Raw genomic sequence first — 23708 nt, 5'->3', positions numbered from 1 at the left:
AGGCTGTATACAAGCCGCGTTGCACGCATACGTATACCCAGTCTTCGTGGCATTTGAAAGTGCGATACCAGAGAGAAAGCTCCTCTCTACCACACCTATATGTGTACGGGAGACCACAGGCAGCGAGACATCCCCCAGCAACGACTGTATCGTGGGGGAAAACATCGATGTGTAGGCTTAGGTTAGGCTTAGGTTACGTTAGGTCTAACTTGGGTGGGTTAGGCTTAAAGCTTACGACACTTTTCACCATGAAATACACCCGCTTAATTATTCGTGAATAAATCATGAGAGTCGTACACGCGCTTCAGAATTCAAGATTGTGGCAACAAATTAAACTACTTTTTTTCTTGGACAATATACCGTATGCCATGCTCATGCCATGCCGTTCCCATGAGCCCTTGCGTTCCACAGGTGGCGCTTTATTTTTGAAGCGTGGTGTGGGCAAGCTTACGACAGTCCCATTCTACAGTTGACAGTACGATATGAAAGTACGTAAGGAAGATGGGCCCATCTAATCGATCAATAATACAAAAAGGTACTCCTAGAAATGGTGGTGGTATAGGTATATAGGTGAAATAGCTAGCCGTTGTCCGTCTCACAGACGTGGGCAAGGGCACGACTAACGCTCTGGGGCTCTTAAAAATGAACTTCACCACATAGCACGCTCCTAGCCAACCATCATCCTGCCTGATTTACTGAAAGCGCGAGGGCGTACACGATGTTTGTCACATTATACAGTTCATAATTGCCACAAAAATGGCGTACGCCCCCGTTTCTACCAAATAAGGGGTGGAACGTTGTCATACGGGATGATGGATGGCTAGGAGCGTGCTATGCGGTGAAGCTCTGTTTTTAGAGTGCACAACTTGCACGTGAGATCCGTCGCGTTAAAATCGCGTTTCGCATGGAAAGGGTGGCGCTCTCACTGGCGGAATTAATACCCCTGTCACACACACCCCTGGCAAACCGAATGGCATTCCCAGCGAATGACAGTCGCGCCGAATGTCGTTTGGATTCGTTTGTCTTACATCGAGCTACACGAAGAAACAGAATGGCATTCGCGAATGATGTCACTGTCGATAATTAAGACACTAGGGGCCGAACATATGAGGCATTATACAGGTACATTAGTTATGTTTTATTTCTTTTGCTCGAAATTAGCAAAACATGAGATTATTTCACACTGATTCGCGTGTATCGCCATTGGATTTCACGCGGATGCATGAATGCGGACGCGCATTGGATTTCATTTTCGCGTGTGACACGCAACGAATGTCATTCAATGCGAATATCATTCGCTGGAACGACACTCAATTTGCCGTGCGACAGGGGTATAATTTAACTCAGCAAGATCGAACATAGTATATAGGATGAGCGTAGTAGTCCCTTTGCAGTACTAGAACAACAGTACGAAATGTATTAAAACTTACCACTTGATTAGGGGTCACACTGGGGGAGACAGACATTCTGCGGTACCACATTTATCGACTCAGCGCTATACAGATCATACAGGTTTTTTTTTTAAAGTAAAGCATGTGCTCCGCACATGTTATCACTGCCTCCCATTATACTTTATATTAGGCATGTGCCAACCGAATCAACGAATCCTCGAATCCTATGGGCAGGGATTCGAGATTCGTGAATCCGAATGGCTTTGCCCGAAACGGCGAATCGAATCTTTCGAATCCACGAATCACGTTTGTTCGTTTCTTTTTCAAATTGGCGCCTTCGGAGTCTGCTAAAAGCCTCATTGGCCAACAGGTGCTTTGTTTGTTTGTTTACATTGCTCTGGACTGACGGAGTTCAGGCAGGAACTGTTGCATTACAAGTTTAAAAGTAACCTGGTTTTTGCTTTTGACTGTTGCTTAGTGTTTATGGAAATAATTCAGATACGAGAATTTATGATTTTTTTTTGTATAGTCGACGAACAACAGGTTAAATAAATTACGTTTAAGGAGAACTATATGGGGTATATTTTCTCGTGAAACTGAAGCATTATTTAAGTTGTTTTTCATTAAACAAAGGTATCATATTCTGCTCTCAAAACATTTTTCACTAGACTTGTTTCTTTTTTCCTGCGTTTTTAAACTCTTTTTAAAGAAAGGATTGGAAAGATTCGTGGATTCGTTGAACCTTCCTTGGATTCGGATTTGGATTCGGATTCATTCCATCTCTATTTTATATCACGAATGGCGCGTCCGCTTACTCTGCTTTTCCTTTTCATCGCGGTTGTACTTATCGTGGCGCGGAGAAGAAGACAAATGTCCTTTACACTTGCGCGTACTTGGATCGGTGTGACGAATAGTTGAGCATTGAAAGGGCCCGCATTCTAAATGGGAGGTCGGCCGCGCCGGCAAAAGAAACAAACGGCTCCATTGTTTCGGAGCAATCAAGGGGTTCTGCGTCCTATCTGGCAATGCATCAAGTATGCACTCCTCCTAACAGGCACGATGAAGGCGTCAAGTGGCACTCGCAGTATTCCCGGTCCTGCTAGCTATTTAGTATTACAATTACAACAGCAATTAAATCATGAATGACGATGTGCATCCGCTAGTTGCGGTGGTAGCCAAGGTCGTGCTGAAGGCTTTGAGGTAGTGGGTTCGAGTCCTGCCGCCAGCTGCGCTGTCTGAGGTTTTCTGTGAGTTTTCCGGCAGATTTTCCAGCCGCAGTTCCCATTCAAGTCAGCCCAGGATGCACACTGACCCCCCACTTTGTCCCTCCACTCCTTCCTGCCGTCCTCTCCACCTGTCCACGTCTGTACGCCGCTCATATATAGCCACAATTGCTTCGCGGCGCTAACACCGAATAGAAAGAAAAAAGAAAGGAAGGAAGAATGACTCACGATGTCAAAAGGTTTTTCCCGCTAGGCTGCATGTATACCCTACCTCAATTCCTACGGGTTAATGCAATCTAAGCACAACATAAACACATAAGAACGCTGTTCGCTCCTTTATTTTTGTTCAGCGTCACTTCCCAGCAAATTGAATGACGGTAAACGACGAACGTGCCTGGTGCGTGCGCGCGGCGAAACATCGAACGAAGCATGGAATTGAAATGTCTCTCTCACTCTCTCTCTCTCTCTGGCTCCTCGGGACGTATCACCTCCTCTCCGCCATTCCCCTTCGTTCGCCGTCCATTTCTCTTTCTTGCCCGCCTCGCCCGCCTTCTTATACCGCTTGATTCTAGTCACGCACATTCTACCCGGCATTCCCTCGGTCCTTTTTCCACGCGCGCGACCGGTGGTGTAGTCCTATAGCGCGTTCATTTTGGATGTTCGAACATTTTCCTTATTTCGAATCACTTCTCACGAGGAGGCGCAAAAACTAAAGCAAAATAAAAATAAAGAGAGAAACGGAGAGGGCGAGAAAATGCGTATCTTTGCGCCTCGAAGAACGGCACGAGGCGCGTTGTAGAAGTTAGCAAAAATATGTTCGGATTTGACCAAACTCAATGGAATGGGGAGGAGGAATCCATTTACGTTTGCCGTCACCTCTGCGGTATGTCGCGTATTTTTCGTGCGAAGAGCAGGGATCTCACTGCGAGTGAAAGTATGTAGTATTATCCGTGGTTCTGCCATGCACTGTCAAACCCATTGTAGCGTAGTTAAAGAAGCGAGAGAAATCTTTTTGATAACCGCAGATATGTTCAATATGTCCTGAATCAAATACAGTCACAGAATATGTAAAATAGTGAATTTCATGGCAATACAAGTCGTTAAAAAATGATAGTTCGTGGTCGCGAGACAGCTGTGATCATCAACTAGTCACATCACAGTCGCTAGCGCCCTCGGTCGCGTTCGAACCTGCAACCTTAAACGAACCTTCATCGTACTGGAAGGCAGCACATAGCACAACACGAAGGACTCCACAGAGCAACTGCTTCAAAGTATACATGTTTCAACTTTAGTTCCGTGTCTTGTGCTGCATTGTTTCCTATTTAAAGGAGCAATGAGGTGACAATTAACATCGCTCGAAATCCTGCCACATCAGTCAAGCTGTCCACCAGGAGTCACCATGCAAAATATTTTCGCTCTGCGTTGCGTTATAGCTGCGCAATCCAATTTACAAAAAACAGTCGGAGAAAGCAACCGCGGACGGCCGACACGATGCTCTCGTGACGTGGTGAAGGCTCCGTGCCTTGTTTCTTCGTTTTCTTCTTCGCAGCTCACGCACCGCTAAGTTGTTACACGCAGCTCACGCGCCGCTTGAGCTGTGCTGCTGTACGTCACGGGTCACGTGAGGAGAGTAGCATACGTCACGACGTCCTCTCGTTCTGCGATACGCTCTTTCCACGGGGAGAAGGTTTTTTCAAAGGGGCGCGGAACAGAGACGACGCGCTCGCTCTGTAGGTCACCTACGCTCATCGTTCTTTCGCAAGAACTCATTTTATTCGTCGGATAACACACTGCACCGGAAAACCTGAACCTGAAAAAACATTTTGGGAGTCATCTCGGTGCTCGGTGTCATTCAAATAATTGGGAGTATTGTTACATGTGAGGTTAATGTTACACATGAGTTAATAAAGTGCGTGCATTCAATAGCGGAAGCACTCGGGACTATATGACATAAAAATGTTCATCCCAATCACACCCTTAAATTTTTAGATAACACAAATTGGAAACTTCGGGCAATACTGTACCGATTAGGACACAGAAATTCGCATTTCCCGTCAGGTACGGCGGCAAAGCTACATTGCATGTGTATAACACTGGGCAGAGAGCAGCGACCTCTACGGCGCAGCATGAAAAAAAAAAAAAGTGTGCGAGATTGAGCGCCAGTGTTGCTCGCTAAAATGATGTAGTCTCACACCAGGCGTCGCCCCGACCGATTTTATCATACACTTGACAGTAGATTAAAATATGTTAGAGCGACATACCAAGTGTGTGAACATGTAAGCTTGTTGCTGCACTGCACCTTTAGGTATGGCATTAGCTATTAAGGAGTTCTGCTAGACAATAGGAAGGGAAACTGTTTCGAAATCACGATATGCCGACGGCGCTGTGTCTTTGAACTTGCTGACGCCACGCTGCTGAGCTCGGATTTGCCAACCTCCGTATCGTTTCCGTAGATTGCTTCCCTGAACTTCCACTCTTCCCCAATTTCCGAATTGTGTGCCCGACATCTCCTATACACCGACCTTCTGGGTCATCATCCTTCTATAGTTATCTACCATCTATACGGTGTGCTTAACGACACCTGCTACAACAGCCACTTGCTTTATCTCCTGGAAATCTAGCTCGGCGTAAGCTCGGCGTGAATACGCCTCGTCTATAACGCAGGGGCGACTGCGATGGGCCATCAGGGACCGCTTTGAAATATGTGTCCATGAAGTGTCTCCGGAAACCTGACCAGCGTTTTTCGCGCGGAATACATAAACGGGGGGTCATATTTCTCTGGACGCTATTGTCGATGGGATTCTGAATGGAGCATGAGAAGCAGCAATTGCGTTTACATATATACAAAATTAAAGAAGCAACTATCTTCATTTTGTATACAGATTCCTTGTCTTTCGGTACTGTTAAATGCGTCTTAGGCAGCTTTTGTACAAGATGTTATAGAACGTACTTATACAGTTACACGATACTAACCACTCTAGGCGACTAATAACTTCATAATTGGGACAGTAAGGTACAACACAAACACCTGGAAATTGAAGCATTAGGGTAGAGTTGTGAACACTTCATCAAGTACTATTTCAGACACATGAACATCGTTCCTCAAGCTGTTAACGCCTCAACAGAAAGCTCCTTGGTATATAGAGTTTGAGGTCAGAACGCAGTATTAGGATATGTATTCCGTAGGTAAGGAGAAGCGGAAGCTGACTGATTTTTATATCAATCAATCAGTCAATCAGCGGAATGAAAATGCAGCGGAAAAAAGTTGTAAAACTGAATATGATTCTGAATGGAGCATGCGATGCAGAAATTGGGTTTACATGTACGTATACAAAAAAGAAAAAGAAAGAAAATGAACAATTACCCTCGTTTTGTATACTGTATACTTGTCTTTCGTGACTGTTAAATGCCTCTTAGACAGTTTTTGTATACGATGCAAAACTACTACAACAAACCTACTAAAACAAACAAACAAACAAAAGGGGGCCACTACACTGACTACGAAATATTAAAAATAAGTAATTAAAAATGAAGTCCAAATACATATCGAAAACAAAAATTTACTGCATCATTAAGTCAGCTTCCTTGCTCTTCGTCCTCTTCTTCTGTCTCCACAACTGTTATAGGACGGACTTACGCGGCTGGCGACGCTGGTGTGCCCTATAAAGCTACTGCTTTAACAGTACTGAGTAAGACACGCAAATACAAGCAAAAGTGATTTAAAATACCGTAGTTTGAGTGCGGTACTCAAGTTACGTACAGGTCAGGTTGACAAAGGAGTGCGTGCTTCATCAGCGCGTGCTTCATTACCACGCACGCGCTTCATTACCACGCACGCGCTAGAGAGTGAGGTAGCTGTGTTGCTTTAGGTCGGTGATGCCGGTTAGGGTGACGTTAGCTAGGGAAAACCAGCTGGGGAGGGGGGGTATATGTTTAACGCCGAAAGAAAAAAAAAAGAAGGGAAAGCCATGATGTAGACATGCTATTCCCAAAAACAAACATAAACAAGCACAAGGAAGATGGAGCAGCACAGACACAGAAAATTATCATGAAATACAGGAAAAGAGAGCTCCTACCAGCTTGCCGATAGCAATGGGGAGAGTTTTTTTTCTTTTTCGGTGGTTTTCGTATTGCTTTTTTATTTTTTGTCTTTCTCTTTTTTTTTCTGCCACCATGAACTGACTCACAATGAGTGACTACGCGTAACCCACAGACGACTCCGAACAAAGTTTGTCATTCTACGAAGCAATTACGCGCCTGCTTAAATCTGAACACGATTTTTTAAAAATGCCCGTTACAGTAAAAACTCACCGCGTTGCTCGCGCAATAATACCGTAATACCAGGGGGACGGTGGTAATACCAAATTCCTCGAGAATTTCCGTCTAATCATGAAGCTGAATCATCATCCATATAATAACAGTCAGCACTCTCACTGTACAGAAGACGCTTTAAAGACGGGGGAAGGGAGGGAGGGAGGGGGGAATGGACAACGAAGAAATTTTTCACGCACAATACAACCGCTCCGTTGCTTGAGACTTCCCCCCAAAGCAAGTCCCGGAGCAGTGCATGCTGACGAGTGTGTGCAGCCAGTTCCGAGTCGGGGACAATGGGGCTGGCGGCGAAGGGCGGACAACGCGTCGCGATGAACAAAGACGCTTAACCCGCTCCGCATTTCAACTCGTTCATTTATCTTCAGGAAATTCTTCCCCTCCTTTGCGTTTTTATACATATATATTTTTTTTAATTTTGTGTCCTTCGTTTTGCTTGCATAAGATATATGTGTATGTCGACTCTGGGCGTAGTATATGTATACCAGGAGGGAGACGGCGCATGTCAATTAGCTGATTTATGTCAGGCTCGGCTCTTGAGCGGCTGCCAAGTTTTTACTGGCGTTCTCTCTGACAGTGTGCGTTTGCAAATCAAGCGTAACGAACTAAATGCGGCGACGACGACGGCGACGAAAATTCTGGAGTCCGAAATGACCTCTGCGAACGGCATGACTGGGTGGATATAAAAGCATCGTTGGTGCTGAAGACTGGGAGGTGGTGGGTTCGAATGCTACCACCGGCTGCGCTGTCTGAGGTTTTCCCTAGGTTTTCCGGCATATTTTACGGACAGACGTCGTGCGAGGACCCATACTACCCCCTCCCTTGTACCCCACTGCTTCCTGCTGTCCTCTCTCCATCTGTGCGTCGCTCGTAGCCAGAGTTGCTTCGCGGCGCTAAATTGATACCGAAAGTTGTAGACGTGCATTTTCGGAAAATTTATCTGTGCGATGGGGGCCTACGAGACCATAGAACCCTTACGTCGCAATTTTCGTTGCATACGTTGCAATCGCACTCTTAGTTTCTTATCAGATAATTGAAAATGAACGGCAACACTGTGTCGAAGTTGTCACCAACTTCGCGTTGTTCGAAACTACATATACTACATGCACATGACACTGGGTCTAAAACGAAAGAAAAAGAAAGAAAAAAAAAACTGAACGTCCGCTACGTTGTCATCAGGGGAAGCCAATCCTACTTCGGGGACATATAGGTAGCTGTCACTTGACGAATTTAGGATTATTTCCCACCAGACGTCGGCCCGAGTCGTTTTAAAGCCATTTTGCCAGCAAATTACAAAATATTAAGAGTGGTATGTCACACGTATATAACTTTGAGTTGTACAACAAAAACAAAACAAACAAGAAACAAAAACAAACCCCCAAAACAAACAAAAGTCACACAGAAACAAAAACAAAAAGCACACAAAAGAAATGCTTTAAGTATACTACAACAAAACAGTTAGAGTGCCCTCTCACAGGTATATGTCCCGTTGCGCTGGGTTCACAAGCAACGTCAACCTGTTGAACTATACCCTGACATAAACTGCCTGTCTATGGGTCTATTGCACTATTGGGTTTCGCCTGACGACCGCAGCGCAAACTCCCTCCTCATGTGCAGAGCGCCTTTACTGGGTTCCCTGCCTTGTACCGCAGTACCGGGACCGTCACCTCCTTTGTGAAAATCATTGCGCCACGATTTTTCAGAGCCGCAGGGTAGGCGACACGTGTCTGTGTCCGGACAATCCTCCGGCTACACAACCACAAGCGACGCTGCAAAATACGGTTCTGACCGCCCCCAAATGTCGTGTAACAGGCCCATTGCTTTGCGGTACCTTTACACGTTGCACGTTCTATGTCGGTTGTTACTTTGAACAACGCATAGAAGAAGCTGAGGCAGGGAAACATAGACGAGCTCCGTCCTGTCAATTTCCTGTGTCCTTGTTCGTTGAAGTATGAATCAGTACCGACCAGCCCAGTTTCTTGCTCTTATGAAACATTGAAGGGCGAACGTGATACTGAAGGGACTGACAGCGCCCACTTGCATGTTTGGATTGAAAGAAGCGCTACGAGACAGGATGAATAACATCAACGAGGCACCGTTCACGCTGGCATGAGTGCTAGGTTCAATATCGTGCATCACCGTCGTGCGCTGCTTTTCTTCCAGGAATTTCTAAGTGACACCGATCTGCTTTACACTAGAGTCACTAAATAGCCTACTTTACACTGTTTAGTAGTGCTGGTCTCATACCGTTGCTCTTATGCCTTTCAGGACTGAATTATCTGGCCGCACGGGCTTTCTGTTATTGTAAGGACTTGATGTAGTATCATCATCCATCCGTCACCTTACATGTCTCATGCCAACCACTATCGGTGTAATGAGCTGCAATCTAAGTGGCAAATTCCCAAACTTGTCATCACCGTTTATTATGTTTCTTACATAGATCGAACGGAGTACGTGGAATAAGATACGCGGAAGATACATCTGACAGGATTTCATTCTCGTAACCGTTTCTTGTACCAGAACGATGATTCAAAACTAGAAAGAAGGGAAGAGAAAGGATCTGCATATTCCGCCTCATTAAACGTAATCTCCGTGGGCAGAATAGGTACAGGTTCGCGGTACAGCGACGACGGCCGAGCGGTCATTCTTCCGGAATCTCCACAAATCCGACAGAAATCCGGCAGTTTTCCCACATCGCCTATACCTTTCATTGTTTTCATTCCGACCGGTCTTGCGACAAAGCGTCCGTCATATATATAGCCACCTTTACAGAAAAGCGACGGTCAGTCCGTTCTCATAACCCTTGGCAGTCGGAAAAGAGCTTTTGCGTCCATTCTTATCGCAACTCATTCTTAATCCCGAAAGTGGCGCCCTTTTTTCTAAGGTCTCCCGAATATTTATCTAGCACCCTCACCCATTAACCAGTCCTCGTCGCCAGTGTGTAAGACCTTTCGCAGATTTTTCAAACACCACGCCCTTCGCAAGCCGAAAAGAGAGAGAGAAAAAAAAGGGGGTTTCGGAACGAAAAACCCGTTTCTGGGTTGAAATCTTTCCTTTTGCCATTCCCGAAAAAGGGCGCACACCCACTTGATCGTGGGAGCCCGACGGGGGGCGCCCCACCCTCCAAGCTGTCCGACGAGATTTCACCGTAATGCTTCAACCTGCGCGCGCGCTTTTTACGAAATCTTGATTGGACCGCTGGCGTTTTTTCCCACAGGTTCATCTCTTAAACGAAAGCCCCTTTTGTGCTCACGTACGTGAGCGGCCTTTTATATATTCCGTGTATGGATCTTCGTTTTTGACACGTCGTTGACGCCTGAATGGTGGCTCACCTGATTTGACGCTGGAATAGAAAAAAAATAAAATTAAAATTAAAATAACAGGAAAGGAACAAACTACATTTGCGTCTACGAAAGTATTATACTGTGAACGAAAATGTGGTGAATGCGTTTCGAACGGGCTGGCTCGAACGTCTGCCTTGCTGTCTGGTAGCATATATGTGTACATCGTGGTACGTGAACTGAAGCAAAAACATCAGCCAACGATATTTTGAACAGAGACTGCTCTTTTGTACTGAACTTTTTTTTATCCCGGAAGCCTCTTCAGACGTTCTATGCTATTATACTTAATTCTTAAGTGTAGTGCATAAGCGTCAGGTAGCCCTTGTTACTGCAACGCGGGCTGCGCTTTCGAGACAAGATGACGAATCATCATAGCGGGCATAGACTGGGGGCTAATGCATAATGGCCAACATCATGACAACAGCGCGAAGCGTAAAATCTGAAGTGCCAAACTTTCGAGGGATAATTTAAATTGATAATTTATGGTAAATAATGTAGATAATTAATTAAATTAATCAATTTAAATAATTGGACTATTTCAATATTTAAATAAAAGAATTCATGTTTATATTATGCTCGCATACATATTACTACTTGTGCAAATAATTTAAGTTCGTAACACGTAAGCACTTTTTACTTTATTTCCGTGCCTATGTCCTTGTTCTGCCACAGTGATGACTACATTAGATGCCCACTACACGCAACTCTTCTAAGCTACATAAAAGCCCACAGAACAGGTTAAAAGGGCACTCTATCTCTTTACAAGGCCAGTTATGTTCGGTCTGAGCACGTTCCTTCAGACATCGCTAAAACGTTGTCTTGCAGATCGACTCGTTTGCTTGCATCAATATATGAATATTGATGGAGCTTGCTCCGCAGCTTTTCCGCCTCCGCATCTGCAGCGACGTTTAGCGAGAAGAGCTTTTCCGCGTGTAAGGTGGGTCGAGCACTCCCTTGAGTCTGTGCGGCAGACAATGCGAGCGGTGCGGCCTTTTTGTTTGCATACATACATGCGAGAGCAGTAACCCCGTCATCCACGTAACTAGACTCACACGATGACAGAGATGGAAAGTAATGGTCATCGGACGCAACTCTACTACCTAGGAACCAATGAATGTGTAATAAGTGAGCAAGAAATGATCTTATGCGCACGAGAACAATATATAGACGACGCTTGTGTGTGCGTTAACGTGTATTCACACGAGCTACATCCCTACGGAATATTCTAGCGGCAACAAAAACAAAAAAAATGCTGATGGGGCGGAAGTTTCGTTGCGTCTTACGTTTAGCGTTCGCACGGCGCAGCAATATCTGCGCACGTATAGCAGACCACACCATCAGGCCTGTCGTCTGCTACGGAATATCTATCTGACACCAGCTACATCCCCACGGAATATTCTATTGGAACAAAAACAAAAAACTGCTCATGGGGTGGAAGTTTCGTTGCATTTTACATTGAGCGTTCGCACTGCGCAGCAATATCTGGAGTAGCGCAATGCGCACGTATAGCAGACGATACCATCGGACCTGTCGTCTGCTACGAAATATCTTATGACTGAACCGCAGGATATTTCCCATGGTGAAGAGCACGGAGAGACATGACGTTCAGGGCTCGTGCTCTCGTGACAGCGGAAAGGTATGACGTTTTGCGCATCTTCTGCTGGAGTATTCTGGGAAACGTCACTCATGTGAATTTGCAGACGACACCATCGGGCCTGTCGTCTGCTACGAAATATGTTGTGACTGAACCGCAGGACATTCCCCATGGTTAGAAGAGCACGGAGAGACATGACGTTCAGGTCTCGTGCTCACGTGACAGCGGAAATGTATGATGTTTCACGCATCTTCTGCTGGAATACTCTGGGGAATTACGATCGTGTGAATCTGTGAAGCTAGAGCTGTCGGTAAAACGCTGAACATGACTTCGGATGTATGGTACGTACCTGGAAAAGGTTCGCAGCTATTTCTGCAGCTCCGCAACGTTTCCACCCTTTGAAATTATTCAAAATGTGCTTTCTGTGACAAAAGATGACGCAATGAATCAAACTACTACGCTGTTTCCGTGGGTCGCATCACTTAAAAACTTCCGACCAAGTAGAATTACACAAGGAGAGCATTATACAAGGCAGTATTATACAAGTGTTATGCAAGCTCGACAGCCTCTGATATTCTATCGTATGGTCGCCTTCCAATCACGATCTGCATTACTACTTCGTCATGTTGACGTCATGCATCGAACTAACAATTTTTGTTTTAACATCTTGTAAGTTATGGAAGAGGTATTGCGAACATTTCATTTCTCAGATAAAGCGAGAAGCATGGATGCTGTACGCCTCAAGCAGCGCAGTTGCGTTGTAGACGTTTGTACTGTAAATCTGGTTTACCAGTATAACACCCAGGACAGCAGGTGAAGCCGTCTCCAAGGAGCGCAAAAGTGCTTCGTGGTGTTATGTGGCACGTTACGGTGTTATCGGACAATGTTTCTCAAGTTCATGCAACCAGGAAGTGTCCCGAAAGAGTCCTTGGCGTAGTTCCCGGTGCGCTGTCTTGCGGACGTTGGAGCAGGCCCCCTTCTGCTAAGTCTGATGAATTGACAACTTCCCATTCCAATGCCACAAAGTCCTTTGCCATGGCGCGATAAGATATCGTATCCGAAGAACAGTCGATTGGACGCACCTTTCATTAATGATCATTCACGTGCTGATTTCACTGCCCTTTATCCCATGGCAGGTGCTTACCCGAGCAGTACAGCGATATATGTTTGTAACCGGAACACCATCCGCAACAATGCTCTGGAGATGTAAGATATCCAATGACGTCCTCACTAGTCCATTACCATTTCCTTGACTTGCAGAAGACATAAAAGTACGACCAGCGTTGTTAACCGAATACGTCACGAACCGGACACATGCATATCTATCGCACTTACGCACATGCGTTACTTTTTGACTTCACAACGACTTCAAGATGAATTGGGCAGACCCCGCAAATACTCGACCATCTTCCTTTCCACCTGTACCTTCCTTCCTCTAGCCTTTCCACTCCACTAGCGCCTTTCCACTAGTTCCACTAGTTCCTTTCCACTAGCGCCGGGTCAGCATTGTCAAGGCAGGGTGAATATTGAGGACGGCAAGAATAATGACATTCCCGTGCGAAGGGTAGAAAAAAAGAAGAAAAGAGCTGCCACGGCCGACTGGTCGGAAACGGATGATGGCCGGTTAGTATGGTAATGGAAGTAATCGGATGTGTAATGATGCCATTCTTTTTCGGTTTCGTTTTCGATGTGGCAGGTAGAGTTCGTGCGAATATACCACTGCGGCGTAGGAAGTGGAATTTGATGAGGTTTCTGCCTGCCTGATTCTGAGGAGCAAAACGGGGATATCGATTGGGAGGTTCTGTCATGTAAATTAATTTCATGGCAGATGTTGAATTAGATGGGGGACCCTCCTTTTTTTCTCTTCTTTTTTCTCTCTTTTTCTCCCTTCTTTTTTGCTTCATTTTTTATTATGTCCATCTCTTATTACCTTCATCTCTTCATTCCACTCTTATTATATTTTTGCTCTCTACGCATCGTTCTACATCGTACAGTCTGAGGAAAAAAAAAAAAAAAAAACGAGTACGGCAATTGCAATCCCTTTAAGGAGTATATGATTTACACAGCTATTTGTCATGTTTTGGAGACTAAATGCGCGAAAGTTTGTGCAGAGTTTAGGGACTATTTGCAGTATTTGGGCAGTAAATTACAGAGAGGGACCAAAATGGGGAGTAATTTCAATCTACTCGACTAGAAGCTGTATAGTTGCTCCCTAGTTTACTCCTTGCTTGGATTGTCGTTCTTGTAGGCCTTGACCTAATTTACGAGTGCTGCTTGTTCACTACACTGGACTTCTTTACCGGAAATCCCCCAAAGTTTGCTGTTCAGTGTATCTTGTCTCTGGATTGGATTGGATTGGATACGAAAGAAATACTGAGAGGTTAGTCCCGACCCAGTCAGGACTGGCCACTCTAGAACGCGTTTGCGGGTGGAACAATAGATTCAGACAAAAAGAGCGAAAAAGCAAAAACAAACAAGTCAACCAGAAGAAAACAGAAAAAGGAAAGGGAAAATGGGGAGACGCTAGGCAGCGAGGAACACTTACTGGTTCATAATGATGTCATTTTGATTGTCAGTTTCATATTGATGTGTTTTTGGAAATATTTTTTCTTTTCTATATATTGATGTGTTTTTTTAGATGTTTTCTTTTTGCTGAGCAATTTAATGCACTTTTCTTGCTTCCAAATATTTATTTGGAGTTCTTTATGTTAAGTGTGTGTGTGTACGTGTATACCAATTGTTTATGTAATTCGACTGCACCATGTAATGTCTTTTGACGTTTGCGATATCTTGAATAAATAAATAAATAAATAATGTCCGAGACCGCGCGAACACAGGGTCACAGAAGTTATCACAGAGTGTCAAGCAGGTTCTTTGTAGTTACCATAGTTTCTCAGACTATAAGTACTGGAGTGGCCATGCCCGACCCCCCCATCATGACTAACATCTCCATACTTTCGTTTCTTTTCTTTCTTCTTTCTAATCTAACCTCATCGTAGCATGCATCATTAAGTCGTCCGGACATCCACAGTTCTTGACGCTAGAAGACGTGCGCATGCGATGCGGCCCCAAATTCCTATCTCCTTTTCCCACTTCCTCCGCTTCTTTTATCATCATTATTAATGCTGGCTGCGTTTCAGTTCAACTGAGTTGGAGGGCGAAAAAAAAAATAAAGTGTAGGCCCATAACGAGCGCTCATAAGCGTAAGGAGACTTTGCTGACTAATTAGCATATCATTAATTAATAACGCTAGTAAGAGCAAGGAATGACAGTGGTCGTTTGCGCGACGGATTTAGGGCCGAAAATATATACGTAAAAAATAAATGAATACAAGAAGAAACGTTGTCCCAGCGTTAAGGGGAGAATTAGATTTAGGGAAAGACGGAAAAATTAGCGCAAAGTGTAGCTGGTCGTACCTTTCTTCGTGGGGAGATGATCTAAGCTTTAGAAAGAAAGAACGAGATTAAGGAAGCTTAATAAGTTAGGACGACGCTTATCTTTTAACTGGGTTTGTCTCTTAAGAGTGCTATTTAGAGAAAACGCGTGTGGATTTATAGGGATTTATGGGGAAATGACTGAAAATCTAATGTCATGCAGTAATTAAAATTAAATTGCTCGAAAATACAAAAAAAGATGCAGTTACAGTTCAATACGGAAGAGAAAACTTTTTACTTTCGCCGTTGGGAGAGTGTGCAGTTCATGCATTCTTCCGTTACAACTATGTTCTTCCGTGAGCAGTTCACCCTTCCTGTTCCATTTCTCATGGAAATATGACGTCATCCGCGATATTTAAAGGCACAGTTGGGACTGTCAAAGTTGGCACAGTATATTCTCCCAAAGTATACTGTATTCCTACGCAACTCTGAAGTATCATAAAATTAATTTCTAATTGAGAAGTATGACGTACCGCAGGTGCAGTGTCATTGTGGTTAGGACGATCGCTTTGCACGCCGGGACTGGGAGGTGACGGGGGTTCGAATCCCCGCACCATCTGTGCTGTCTGAGGTTTTCCCTGGGTTTTCCGGCAGACGTTCCAGACGAACGTCGGCACAGTTCCCCCGAAGTCGGCCCAGGGCGCATACTAACTCGATCCCCCTGTCCCCAACTCCTTCCTCCTGTCATCTCTTCACGTGTTCACCTCTGTACGCCTCTCATAACCACAGTTGCTTCGCGGCGCTAACACACACACACACAAAAAGAAATATGACGTCATGGGTTGCAATATCACATATTAGTCGGTGGTGGCACTTTTTCGAAGACAACGTCACGTCTTTAAGCGATAACGCTTTGTTCACTGTAGATGATGTCGCGGTAGCACGTGCTTACGTCACCGAGTAACCGGAACCGGAAATGAACATTTCGTTCGTATTTCTTGCTGATCTCAAAGACTGCCACGCTCTGCGAGATGAAATATTGAATTTGGCATCTACGTGCTAATCGATACAGCCGAATACGGCTCTAATCTCAAAATCTATCGCCACCACTGGACTATCCCTTTAAGCTCCAAACACGATGCGCCGTCGATACCTTCCACGCGCGTGCCCAAGTTTTGTTTCCCGCATGCATAGCAACCGCGCTTGACCCACGTCTGGAGCCATCACGCTGGTGCACGCGCGTTCCGTGTCGGCGTGTCCAGCAGAATAATATCGTTAATGGCTGTCCATTAAACGGCTGACGTCACCACCAGGTGGCGTGCACAAAGGCTTAATGGAGGATACATGTAAAACGATATGTGAGACGCAAAAATAGTAAGGTAGGAGCTGTTAGTGCGAGAGCCTCGTCATGGCTATCTGATTGCCTTTGGAATGCTGCACCGCCATCTCATTGGTGGAATGGTTTTGCCAATGGCGATTCGTTTTTTTTTCTTTGTTTTTCTTTGCTTCGACTTGTGTCTGCGCGGTGTACGTGGTCTAACGGTGGAAAAGACAAAAGATGGTTTGGCGGAATATTGCGCATAGGGGACTAGCGTTGTGTTCTAGCTACACTGGACAAGGGACTAGTGGTATAAATATCGTGCAGAAAGCGGTGGTGGTTGGCTCTGTGATATCTGTAGTGGCGATTCGCTACGTTGATTGTCGTCTGCGCCTATATGTTTTATTTTTTCTCCCGTTCTCTTTCTTTCGTGTTTTTACTTCATCTAATGCTGGACATTTGCTCCTGAAGCGATCTCTTCGAGCAGCGCCGTAATCTCCTGTATGATGTTTATTGATAGCATTGAATGATTCATTGATTGATTATCGTTTTAAAATGTCGTCTAACAGAGTTGGATCCAGCATCACTATAAGCACCGACAAGATCTGTTTCAGACCGAAAAGGGGGATATATACAGGGTGTCCCAGCTACCTGTGAACATATTTAAAAAAAATATATATAACACTTTTTCCAAGATGAAATCAGTTGCAATATAGCATATGCTGAAGGGCACTCCCTAGGAGGGCATTAGCAAAGTCCAAATGCAATGTCTCAGTTAACTTCTATTAATTAACTTTTTAATTATAAAAGCTACAAAGTTGTCCCAATGAGAACACATGTTACTTTCGGTCACCTGATATCGTAGCCGTTTTCAGAACAAAAATCCGTTCGATAGATCGCCCGCAAAAAATTCCTGAAGGAACGCCATTTTTTCTTTACTTTGTTCACTGCGCTTCTTAGAAGACGCGTCTTTCCTTCACCCCCCAATGTGAGAGGGAGAAAGAGCACACTATCGCCTCTCGCGTCCTGGAAAAAGATTAAAAAGAAACAGAAAATGCAACCCAAGATAAGGGCAGTTCCGATAGAGTCACCCGATACATTTGTTTTTGTTTTGTTTCGGCAACTTAAAGCTCATCTTCAACGCATGAGGCGGCACTATACTCCTTTCCCCTCTCACGTTGGGGATGAAGGAAATACGCGTCTGCGAAGATGCGCAATGAACAAAATAAAGATGAAAATGGCGTTCCTTCACTAATTTTTTGCGGGCGATCTATCGAACGGATTTTTGTTCTGAAAACGGCTACGATATCAGGTGACCGAAAGGAGCAGATGTTCTCATTGGGACAACTTTGTAGCTTTTATAATTAAAAAGTTAATTAATGAAAGTTAATAAGACATTGCCTTTAGACTTTGCTAATGCCCTCCTAGGGAGTGCCCTTCATCATATGCTATATTGCAATAGATTTCATCTTGGAAAATGTGTTATATATTTTTTTAAAAAATATGTTCACAGTTAGCTGGGACACCCTGTATGTAAGAGAGGTTATGCAGAGACATTGGGCACAAAAAAGTTAGACTCGCTATATGTCACCTGATAGTGAAAGGAGCAAGGTGCTACAAAAATGGCAGCCAGGGGTGTTCAGTCGGTGTGACAGACACAAATGCACCGCAGCAGCATAATCATCATCTGACACGATTACAAGACAAGAGTCCCGTCCTGTGCCCTCAAATGAGTTGCGACACTTTGATATACGTGGTTCATATTACATCGTCCACACAATGCATTGCACACTATCGTCGTGTTCAACTTAAGAAGAAAAAGAAATCTAGTCCGCCAGCTCTCAAGGTATGACTGCGCCGCAGATGGGATGGCTGGGCACAGAAACGTTACTCTCCCTCCTCCGCCAGATAGATGTAGTCCATGGCACTCAGCCTGCTTCCGTACTGGCTGTTAAGACTGGCCGCATGACACCACCCGAGCCCTCCCCTATGGCAGTGCTGCAGTATTTCTCCTGGCGCGCTATTGTGTCTCCTTATCTCCAACGGCGTATGTAGATGACGGACTAGATTTCTTGTCCTGCTTAAGTTGAACACGACTATAGAGTATAGAAGAAAAAAAAAAACAAATAATTTTCTACGTGTCGTGCTTGGCGAGATATAAACCCTTGAACACACGTATACCCGTCAAGCTCTGACATCACAGCTCCGGCCATTCCCATTGGTAGTCGTAAGCACGTGACCTCTCTCGCGCTTCGTCACTGGCGGAGACACCTGCCGTGATGTCAGAGCCGCATCAGTTCCGGACCAGCTCCCGTGGCTCAGTGGTTAGCGTGCTGGCCATAGTCACGTCGAGACTGGAAGGTATACCCGGGTTCGAATCCCGGTGACGGCTGTGCTGTCTGGGGTTTTTCCTGGGTTTTCCCCGGACGCTTACAGACATATGTCGGCTCAGTTGCCTTAGAAGTCGGCCCAGGACGCACACTCCCCAGGGCTTTAGTCGTGACGTTGCCCACCTCTGTGAGGCCGACAACGGCGAACCCTTTCACCGCCACCATAAGTTTCGGTATTCGCAGTGCCGGGTATCTACGCGGCTATGTTACCCCCCTTTGCTGTGAAACTCGAAACGCAGATCCACATCGATGCAAATCATTGCATTTTGCATTTATCAGGAATAACTTGAAGTGTTGCAACCACTTTAAGGAAGTGTTCGAGGACTGTGACCGAAATGTTTCCACATTCTTTAAAGCGAGAACGTTGCGTATACCGCCGGTTATTAGAGGCGCAGGGCGGCAATAAATCACGCTTTTAATCGGCCTCATCTGTGCGCAAGCACCTATTCTGAGCAAATATTTCCTAAGGTTCGGGGTCATCCGGGAACGTACCCGCTCGCCACTACTACAGCAACACAAAGATGATCGTCTGGCTTGGCCGTTAATCTGGATTCGGGATCAGGATCCGACATATCGATCAGCCACTCTGCTCTTTCTCTGCCTCTCATTAGCATCACTTACTTCCTGTTACCCCCTTCGCGGCGTGATTATTTTCTGGTCTACGGGACGCCCTCTCGTTTGCGGCGGTCGTCATTGAGCCTTATCCATCACTTCACGTGCAGGCAATATGCATTCATTCAGATCCACCACTGGACCTTAATAAATCACGCCATCGCCTGCAGTGATCTCATGCTGCTGGCACGGCAGGATGATTCGAAAGCCGATGAGCAGGGTGAACCTTTTTTTTTTTTTTCCTTTTCTTTCTTTCGAGAGCCGCGAGCGCTTCTTAACGCTTTTTTTGCAAGCAAAATCTGCTCGTATATCTCACAGCGCAAAAGGGGTGAGGAGTTTGATGTGGCATCTCTGTTGCTCGGAGTAATCACGAACTGAGTTAATCATTCGTTGAAATCAGGTTTAAGCGCCCCGCGAGTATCTTCTCGTGAGCCGCAAGTTATTTATTTAAGGGTAGTCCCGCGGTACATTCTCTCGCGGAAGTATGCGCCTAACTGCTTCTATACATGTACGGCGAATTTAACGACCTCGTTACTCATCTCATATATATATAAGTGAACGACGTGATCAACGTAATGACGTTCTGAAAAAACAATTGGACGAAAAAGTGTCTGGCGCCTACGATATACGACGTGCTCCTGAAAGGAGCACTGAGGTGATCTGCTAAGATTTTTCTTTTTTTTTTTTGGGTATGGCGTGTTCTACAACTAATTATATGAGATTAATTCAATAATTGGATTGACATAGATTATATTTTTAAATATATTTTTCATAGATTAGTCGAAGTAAGAGATAATCTACAGGTAAAAAGCGAGAGAATTGGCACACATGGGCAATGTACCATGGGCTTCGGCGCGGGTCCCTTGGCCCAGTGGTCTCTGGCACGCCGGAAGCCTACCAGAAGATGCAAGTTGTCCCATAACGCGGGGTAGCTTGACGTCACTGCTTAATTGGATAGACATCCGCCTCACATATATAGAATACCTTCATGTACGCCCACACGACTGGAATCATTACCTTACCGTTCCTGCGGAATGTTTCCCCTTCTCAGGCGTTCCAACACCGTATATCGCGATAGTCATCTCACCAGACTGCACTCTGCATGCAGAGTAGGAGAGGACAGAGTACATACTGCTCGGGCTGTGCGCGCGTACACAGCAGGTCGTAAAGTGCTACGGAGTGCATTGGACAGATGCGGGCGTTGGATCTTGGTGGACATTGGTCGAAGGACCTCTTGACATTAAGGAGAGTGTACTCTGTCCCTGGCCAGCCATCTATCGACAGTTTGTGTTCAACTCCGTCAGTTCCTTCCTCTGAACTCTCGTGGAAGACGCATCCTTCTAGAAATCTGCTAGCGAAACCCACCTGCCGATGCAGAGTTGGCCGGCCGCTCCACTTTTCCTTCTTTTTTTTTTTTTGGAAACCAAACCAAACCAAGTAGCCCAGTTACCAACCAGTTTGCTGTACCGAGCGCACTTTCATGTTTCCTCGTAAGATCTGCCCTCTTTCAAGCAGCTGTAGTGAAGTATGACAGACGACATTTCGCTATTTCTACGGCTACTTTTTTTGTAGCACGTCTGTCCTTTGTGGGCGCTGTCAAGAATGAAGTTTAGCCGTCCTTGAAGAAGAGCAACTGCTCAACGGGATACCTCGCTCGAAATTGAAACTTCGGCGTAGATAAGAGGGTGACGCTCACGCGGCATGAGGAAGCGAGAAGGATCTTTCGCGAGGGGGAGAATCCGGAACATATTTTTAGCCTCGAGGGTTCGTATATGACCCCTTGTCGCCCTTTGCCTAATGCGACAATTAAGGGAGTTGGGCTTGACGGCCGCTCTGTTGACAGGATAGCACGAAAGAGAGAGTGAATTGATATAAAGTAACGCCTGGCCTCGACTGTGGGGGCCTTCCTGTCACATGACACGAGGGGATTGCTTTTTTGTCTGTGTTCGCTGGATGTGAGCAGCACGGCGTAGGCGATTCAAGTGGTCCTCTCCACTGCTCATAAAGTGTCGAGGAAATTTTGAGCGTCACTTGACTCACTCTCTGAAATTGGCTTCGATTCAGGACATAAAAGTTTCTTCACTATATCCATCGCCTTTTTCAGTCCTGCGTGTGAATGTGAAATGGATTTGCGTTTCGTGTGATGTTTTTTTTTTTTTCAATTGCTTCTCATTTATTTTTTAACTTTTTAACGAAGCAGGAAGTAAACGTGCCTTTGCCGTGCCCATGTAGACGGTCTCGTACTCCTACGTGCCAAGGATTACGTCACTTAGCGAGCCTGGGGCGCCTGTAAGACGCCAAGTGCTCATTTGGTAGGGCACTATAGCCATTGGCAATGACAGTGGCAAGGCTCTAGTAATGTGGTACGGCATGAAACACGTCCCATTCATTCTCACTAAAATAAAGCGTTGTCTGGCTGGCTGTGCGTGTGGCAGGAGGCAGCATGTGTTTCGTCCGGACAATATATCCGGCAATATCTTCGCACCATTCGGCATGTGGTGCTTCAGCCGCTGTATATAGGACCCCCAGAAGACGGCTATATTCCAATAGCGCGCAGGTCCAGAGATGTACACGTATAGCAGGAGACTATGTGTTCGAAGCGCACGTCTGACAGCCCGAAGTTGCAACTAAGGGTGCACTGATCTCGAAAGAAGAAAAAGTGAAAAATATAGCCATGAAGAAAGCTTGTTACTTTTCGTTGCAGCCTTCAGTGTTGCCGCATGTCGAAACAAGGTGCAAAGCTGTAAAAATAGAAGTTGTAAAAGAAAGTGCATCTCTAGAACTGCACATGCTTCACATGTTCGACAACGGTCCGGATTGTCCTTTCTCCATAGGGAAGGTTACAGCAAGTCCTTTGAGTTTGAGAGTGCGCCACTTGGTCCTTGGGCCACACAAACGTTCCCGAGGTTGTAAGTCTTTTTTTCAGTGTCTTCATGACTCTTGTTAAGCAGACTACATGCGCTGTAGTGTTAGACTCTACATCAGGGTTGCGGAATAGGATGACTCATTCCATTCCAATTCCATTCCCAGGAATGGAGATTTGTGATAATTCCATTCCTTTCAATTCCTCGGAATGAAAAGGTATGGCCAATCTGCACTCCTGGAATGGCTTGCCAACTCCATTCCATTCCTTTAATTCCATCAATAAAAGAAAAGGGACCCGTAACCGTGCTGGGTAGCCCAGCAGTGCTACAGAGGAGATTAACTTTACTCATCACGGAAAAAGCAAACAGACAAAGTTATTTCGTCCTTGACCGTGTGGCACCCAGACCAATCCATTCCAATTCCATTCTGCCTGCGAAAAAAATGCCTAATTCCATTCCATTCCTATAGGACAGTTTCCGTCATTCCATTCCAATTCCATTCCGGGCTCTGATAAATCTGGAATGATTCCGGAATCATTCCAACTCCGGGATGGCAACTCCGCAACCATGCTGTACATTGTCATCTTCATCTTTTGACTCCGTCACCGCCGTTCTCAGGAACGCAACCAGACATCACATTACTCTCCAAATCCTCAAGTTATTGTCCCTAGGCTCTTCAGGCCATGATGAAGCATTTCTCATCATTTCAAGCGTTCGCCTTGCTAGGCCTCATATCGCGCTCTGGAACGCCTTATACGGCAAAAATATTGATGACGCAAACCCAAATTTACAAATCCCCACACACGCTTCGAAGGACACTTGACACAATTATTCGTGCACTTCGCCGACAACTCCAACAGACAATTTCGTTTAAAGCTGTCTCTTCCGTTCATTCAACGAGGGAAATCAACGCTGTGGCGACGCGAGAGATTTCCTTAATGCCTTTCATTCCATGTAAGTCCTCGTTGTGCCGTCTAACGTTTTGTCCCCTCCCGCTCACCTTCTTTCCTTCCGCTCTGGAAGCGTCGCTGTCACTTCCCGTCCCCACGTTCCCCAACAACGCTTAACATAACGCTTAACACGGTAACATCTTCGTAGATGGCCTCGTGTGCTAAGGCATGTTCTCTCGGTCCGAAAATTCGATTTAAAGCTCAGTCAAATAGGACTAACGGCTTTGATGCAAAAAATGAAATAATAAGAAGCCGATTCTTTTGCATATCGGCTCCTTTTCTTTTCCTCCTGGTTCACGTAGATGTTTGGATGTGTCGTTAA

At 45.4% G+C, this 23708-nt stretch overlaps 1 protein-coding gene across 3 annotated transcripts in view; it reads left to right on the top strand.

Moving 5' to 3' along the window:
• The window catches only part of LOC135366755 (muscleblind-like protein 2a), a 304286-nt gene that overhangs the window by 45125 nt on the left and 235453 nt on the right, over positions 1-23708 (top strand). The window lies entirely within an intron of this gene.

Source organism: Ornithodoros turicata, chromosome 8 (genome assembly GCF_037126465.1).
Source record: "Ornithodoros turicata isolate Travis chromosome 8, ASM3712646v1, whole genome shotgun sequence".
Lineage (NCBI taxonomy): Eukaryota > Metazoa > Arthropoda > Arachnida > Ixodida > Argasidae > Ornithodoros > Ornithodoros turicata.
This window is presented reverse-complemented; position numbering and strand designations above follow the sequence as displayed.